This window comes from Marmota marmota, unplaced genomic scaffold (assembly GCF_001458135.2).
Source record: "Marmota marmota marmota unplaced genomic scaffold, marMar, whole genome shotgun sequence".
Lineage (NCBI taxonomy): Eukaryota > Metazoa > Chordata > Mammalia > Rodentia > Sciuridae > Marmota > Marmota marmota.
The window spans coordinates 10,406,158-10,413,193 of record NW_026000242.1 but is presented as its reverse complement, the minus strand read 5'-3'; positions in this window follow the sequence as shown (position 1 = coordinate 10,413,193).

Here is a 7,036-nt window from a genome sequence, read left to right as displayed (position 1 = left end):
AATCCATGTAAAATAACTGGCTTCAAAAATGCTAGAGATAAGAAGAAAAAAAAATAGGAAACTGTATAAATGTCCATGTACCATTAACATCACAATTAAGCAGTGAAAAAGAATTTTAAAAAAAAGAAAAGAAAAGAAAAAAATCTTGATGAAAAGTTAAAGAATTCTTTCCATTGGAGTTCAAAATATTCTTAGTTTCTCTTCTCAGCAGTTTTAGGTGGGGTCTTCTGGAGTGTGGTGCTCCACCCTCTGGATTGCTGGCATGGGAGAAATAATACCATAGTGGAGTTCCTGGAGGCAGGGTTTAGGTTTAGGGGGATCCAGGCTCTTCACTGAATGCTAATTGGTCTGGAGATTTTAAATCAATGCACCTTCAGGGCCCAGTACTCGCTGGTCCATGCTGGAAGACTTTACTCCAGAAATCTCCCTTGGGTTGCACTTGTGTGATGGGGGAGCCAATTCTTTCTCCCCTACATCACGTGAAGACCCTATATTTCCTGGTCTTGGCTTCAGTCTCCAAACAATCTCTCTCACCCCAGACCTTCCCTCATCCAGATGCCTCTCTCCCAGCCAGTCCTGCAAACAGTTGGATTGGAGGGGGAGGGATAGAGCTGGGTAGGTTTCCATGACCGGTTGTCCACAGTGTAAATCTCTTTCCATGTTTGATTTTAAGCACACTCTTATGTCCTGCAACATGTGTTCACTGGGCTTATATTTCGGGCCAGGCTTGGGTTTTCCAGGAATTGGCTTTCTCTGTTGCCAGCCCCCAACCCTAGCCGAAGCTGCAAAATGTTTTCTTCCTTTGTCCTCCACATGCTGCCTGAAGAGATGGCAGCTTCTTTCCCCACATGTGGATATGGTGCAACAAGTTCTTTGGGTTTGTTAGACAATGTCCTTGGTCTCTAAATGCTCTGCTCTGTACCCAGACACATCTCAGGCCTCCCAAAAATGTGGGCTCCTCATCCCTCTGAATGGAAAGCAAGCAATGAGAGACAGGTAAGCCAGAAATGAAAGACGGAGGCCAGACAGAGATACACACGAGAGTTTATTTGTCAGAGCTGACAAATAAAGGCCATCTCTCTATAGGAGAGAGAGGCAAATCGACCTTGAGTTCTGGGACTTTTATGGGGGAGGCAATGCGGGGCAGTTAAGGGTTAGGTTGGTATGAGGGAGTAGTGAGCCTTTCTCAGAAAGGCCCTTGGATGGGAAAGTGAAACTTTTTCCCTAAAATGGCAGCCATCACTTAAGATGGCCATCCAGATGCTAAGCAAGGACCCTATACCCTCTACTATGTTCACAGAAGGACCCCTCTGGTTGGAACTCTGGCCCAGCTGTGGTAGTGGCTGTGCCACTGGGGATTTTTTTCCTTATTATATTCAACCTCCTGAGTCCCCAGACTGCTTGGATGTCCAATTTTAAGTTCCAGTAAAGTCCCTCCCTTTTGTTTTGGTTCACCCACCTTGCAGAGAAGCTGCCTGTCTGCTTTATTGGTTTCACACCATGGAGCAGCCAGGAATATGACCTCCTCTATTCCACCATCTTGGATCTTTGTATTGCCTTTTAAAATAATGTTTAAGCAGTTGTTATGGTGCACATCTGTAATACCAGCAACTCAGGAGGCTGAGATAGGATGATTGGAAGTTGGAGACCAGCCTGAGCAACTTAGCAAGAACCTGTGTCAAAATAAAAAAATAAAAAAGACTTGGGGTTTGGCTCAGAGGTAGAGTGCCCCTAAGTTCAGTTTCTAGTACTGCTATAAATAAATAAATAAAGCTTAAGAAGTGAATGAAGGGGCTGGGGTTGTGGCTCAGCGGTAGAGTACTCATTGCGCATGTGTGAGGAGGCACTGGGTTCAATCTTCTGCACCACATAAAAATAAATAAAATAAAGGTGTTGTGTCCATCTACAACTAAAAAAATAATTTAAAACAACTAAGTGAAGAAATAGTACTGCTTTTGTTATGGAAGAACAAGATCCTAGATAGCAATCATAAACCCTGAACAACAACAACAAAAAAACTACCTGAAGAGTCTGAGATTGAGCAGAAATTAAAAGAATGAAAATGTGCACCAAAGTCCTGGCAAAGGGTGTGTGTCCATTTTTGCAGCTTTATTCAGACAAGAGGCACAGACACAGCATGACACAGAGTGGTTGAAACTCTAACAGAAAACCAATCAGGCTTAGGAAACAACCTAAACCAGAACTTGGGACAGAGACAGACACCAAAAATTGAGGGAGGGAATTGACTTAATAGAAGGCTGCATATTTCTACATAAAGAAATATTTGTTGGCGTACACCTGTAATCCCAGCAGTTTGGGAGGCTGAGACAGGAGGATCCTGAGTTCAAAACCAGCCTCAGCAAAAGCAAGGCACTCGCTAAACAACTCAGTGAGACCATGTCTCTGAATAAATTACAAAATAGAGCTGGAGATGTGGCTCAGTGGTTGAGTGCCCCTGAGTTCAATCCCTGGTATCCCACTCTCCCTCCCCCCCAAAAAAGAAAAAAAAATTATAACATTGTTTTATAGGGCTGGGGGTATAGCTTAGTGGTAGAGAGCTTGCCCAGTATGTGCCAAACCCTGGGTTCAATCCCCAACACTGGAAAACAAATAAATAGGTGATTTAAAATAGGTTTAAATTTTTTTTAATTAATCCTTAAAAGGTAGAAAAAAAAGGAGCATAAAAACAAAATCAAGCAGGGCTTAGTGGCACCCGCTTGTAATCCCAGCAGCTTCCCAGGCTAAGGCAGGAGGCTTGCAAGTTCAAAGCAAGCCTCAGCAAAAGCAAGGTGCTAAGCAACTCAGTGAGACCCTGCCTCTAAATAAAATACAAAATAGGGCTGGGGATGTGGCTCAGTGGTTGAGTGTCCCTGAGTTCAATCCCCAGTACCAAAAAAGAAAAAAAAGAAAAAGAAAAAAGAAAATCAATAAGAGAACATATAAGGACTGGGGATATACCTCAGTTGGTAGAGTGCTTGCCTCACATGCACAAGTCTCTGGGTTAAATCCCCAGCACCACAGGGAAAAATAAAAAGGAAAGAGAACAAATAAAAGCCAGGTATGGTGGTGCATGCCTGTAATCTCAGCCACTCAGGAGGCTGAGGCAGGAGGATCGCGTGTTCAAAGCCAGCCTTAGCAAAACTGAGGTGCTTAGCAACTCAGTGAGACCTGTCTCTAAATAAAATACAAAATAGGGCTGGGAATGTGGTTCAGTGGCTGAGTGCCCCCGAGTTTAATCCCCATATGAAAAAAAAAGAACAAATAATAAAATGGGACAGCTAAATCCAAATATATCAATAATTACATTAATTTATTTATCTATTATTTATTGTACTGTCAACATCTCGATCGTGAACTCCCAGCCTCCAGAACTGTTGAGAAAACAGATTTTTGTGTTCAAGTCCTCCATCAGTGGTATTTTGTTATGGCAACCCTAGCAAATTAATATGCACATATTCAATTCAATAAGCCTAATAGTTGAATTTAACAACACTTTATTGGACAACCTATATAGCCCTCAACTCCCAATGCTGGCTAACTGATTAAAGCATAACCTCTTGTCCTTCAATGGCCTCTACTTTAGTTAGCTACACATGGTGGTAAGGACTGGTTCTGCAGAAGCTTAGCCAACTGTATGCACCATTGAGATATATTCCTCTCCATACTTTACTCTGCAGAGTCTTGGCAATGTTTATGCACCATTAGGGTATACTTCTTTCCATACTTACCAGGAAAAAAGATTTTGACACAATCTTTGTACCTGACTGAATGACCATTGCTTTAACAAAGACTTTTAAATTTCAAGTAACAGAAACCAGCACAAGTAAAATTTGAAGAAAAGGAAGCTTTTTGTTTGTTTTGTGGAAACCTTATGGGAGTACAGCTTGACTACAGAAACACTGAAACCAGTTCCTGGAGAGTCATCAGGAATCAAAACCACTCCTGTCTTTGACTAGGGCCACCCACCCTTGATCTACCTACAGGTCTGTTTTCTGTAGCCCACATTCTTTGTTTGTCTGTGGAAATTGACATCACCCAGCCCTGGTCTTCAACATTTCTTATTTCCCAGACACAGAAGCACTAGCCAACTGGCTAGTGACATTGTCCGGGTTCCAGGTTTGAGAGAGAGTAGAGTGGTCCACTTAGACCAGATGTCCACTGCTTATTTTATTGGCTTTGGTTAGAGAGGGTAGGGTTATATTCATTCACACATGACCACTGGAACTGCAAAAAAAGAAGAAGAAAAAAAATCTTCCAGAAAGGTAGTGTAGATAGGGCCAATATCCCAAAAAACTTCCTTTCATAGCACCAAATGGAATTTAATAATAATTGAATAATGAGAAATAATTTGGTTCATCCACAAATGAGTATATTTGTTTTGGTTTAAACTTGTGGTTTTCAGACCTAGCTTCACAGGAAAGTCATCTGTGGAGTTTCAATTACATGACAGAACCTTGTTCCCACCTCATACTATAATGCCAAAATCTGTTGAGGGGGCTTGGCTGTGGCTCAGTGGTAGAGCTCTCGCCTGGCATGCGTGAGGCATGGGGTTCGATCCTTAGCATCACGTAAAATTAAAATAAAGGTATTTAAAAAAATCTGTAGAGGTGGGGTGTAGGCATTTTTAAAGTTTTTAAACAGTCATATATCCTAATGTGCTGCCAGGGTTGTGAATTACTTGTCTGTCGGTTTATTTATTTATTTATTTATTTTTCTGTACTAGGGATTGAACCCAAGGGTGCTCTCTCACTGAGCTACATCCTCAACCCTTTTATTCTGTATTTTGAGACAGGGTCTTGCTAAGTTGCAAAGGCTGGCCTTGAACCTGCAGTGCTTCCACCTCAGCCTCTGGAGTCATTGGGATAATAGGTGTGTGCCACTCTGCCTGGCCCAAATTACTTGTCCAGATGTCATAGTAGTATAACTTCAGACTTTATGATTTCATATTTTATTCTTAAAGGACGTGCTTCTGCTAAATTTTATGGCAAAAATAATTATCAAGTATTTTGGGGAGAGAAGAGTTTCCTCCAGGAAGATTGTATTAATTTGAAAATAGCTAATAATATTTCTGTATGGTTGGGCTCTGAACAAGTATATCATCAGGTCACTTGGAACTTAACTGTCTTCTGGAATAAGAAATGAAGTGCCAAAAAATAATAATAATAAAGAAACTTAGTGCCCTCCATACATCCATGCAGTCTCTGCAGTAGAAACCGTTCATGGTCTCTGCCATCTTTTCAGCTCCTAGTACTATTTCTGTGCTTTCCTCTGGGCTTCTGTGTGCTATTACTTCCAAAGCCCATAGCTGGGATTTTTGCTGGATACTTCCCTTAAGCCACTAAAACTTTGTTTGCCCAGGAGAAGAGCCGGAAATATATAGGAGTTCACTCCCTGAGGCCCCACCCCACTTCACCTTACCCCTTAGACTAGCAGGAGATTATGGGAGCCAGGCTCCCCAAGTGGGTCCCACTGTCAGGTTTCCCTGCAGGTTCAGGCTGAAACCATCCTTTGTCCTTCTGGATTTCTACCCTACTTATAAAATAAATCACTTGTATGCATGTACAAATGTATGACAATGAACCCAAGTATTATGTATAATTAAAATATATCAATAAAAAATCAGAAACAAAGAAAGATAGTTCTATATAAATCCTGATCACAGGTATGCTTCAGGGAGATAGTCATCTTTTTATAATTTTATTCCTTCTCTCTATATTAAAATTCGACATGCACCTGTTATCCCAGCTACTCCGGAGGCTGAGGTAGGAAGATCACAAGTTCAAGGTCAGCTTGGGCTATAAAGCCAGACTCTGTTTCAAAATAAAATAAAACAAACAAACAAAAAATGCCTGGGGATGTAGCTCAGTAGTAGAACACTTGCCTAACATTCTCAAGATCCTGGGTTCATAAACAAAATGAAAATAAAACTCAGTTTGGGGCTGGGGTTGTAGTTCAGTAGTATAGTGCTTTCCTCGAATGTGTGAGGCACTGGGTTTGATTCTTCGCACCACATATATATAAATAATAAAATAAAAGTCTATTGACAACTGATTAAAAAAATTTAAAAAACCCCCTCAAAATAGCTTTTTGATAACACTGTTTGATAACTTTTCCGGAGTGGAATGTCACTCTTAGGAAGAGAGCAAAGAAGTCACCCCTTAATAAATTACTGAGTCTGTTTCTCTGGAAACTTGGGAACCCCAAGGGAGCTAGAGTTTGGAGGAGAAAGTGTAAAGTGGTAAGTGGGGCAGGGGTGGAGAGGAGGAGCATTTCGGTGGAAGAGCTCCCTGGTTTCAATTCCCAGTACCACACACATACAAAAGTGCACTATATAATACAATTTGAGACAGGCAGTTACATAGTTTTCTGGCTGCATAGAATTTGTGAAGGCAGGCGTGACTACACCACAAGGTGGCGCTCTAACTGCATTTACAGCCACAAACTGACATTCTGGGAGCTTTGCAGTTCCCCACTCCGGCACTCAGTCTTTAAAGGGCTCTAACTAGAGGTCTGTCACACTCCAGCCATAGTCAGCCAGCCTATCATTAGTGCCAAGCCTTCCTCCTGGAGCAATGACAGTGTAAATTTCAGCAATGGCAGAAAGGGGACAAATACAGCTGTTGTGCATTTTAGAATAATTGCCACAGACCATTTGGAGACAGCGTTATAATCACAGCTCTTATACAGACTTATACAATATTTCACTTTCCTATTTTAATCTCCCTCAACACTCTGTATCATGAACTTGTGAATCTATTTAACACACGGGAGTCAGGAATTATCTGCCCCCAGTTTTACAAAGTGAGCTTTACTCCCCCAGGAGGCACCATGCTCTCATCTCACTGTTCTGCCATTCCTTCTTTTGGCAACCCTTCTCACCCCAATGACCGTGCTCTGCACAAATGCCATTCGAGAAAAGGCTCTCCCTACTCCTGCTTCAAGTCTGGGCTTCTTTATTTACCTTCAGCTTCTCCGGTTCATCCATATGTTGGCATTTTTCTCATACATTCTAAGTGTTTTTTTTTTTTTTTTTTTG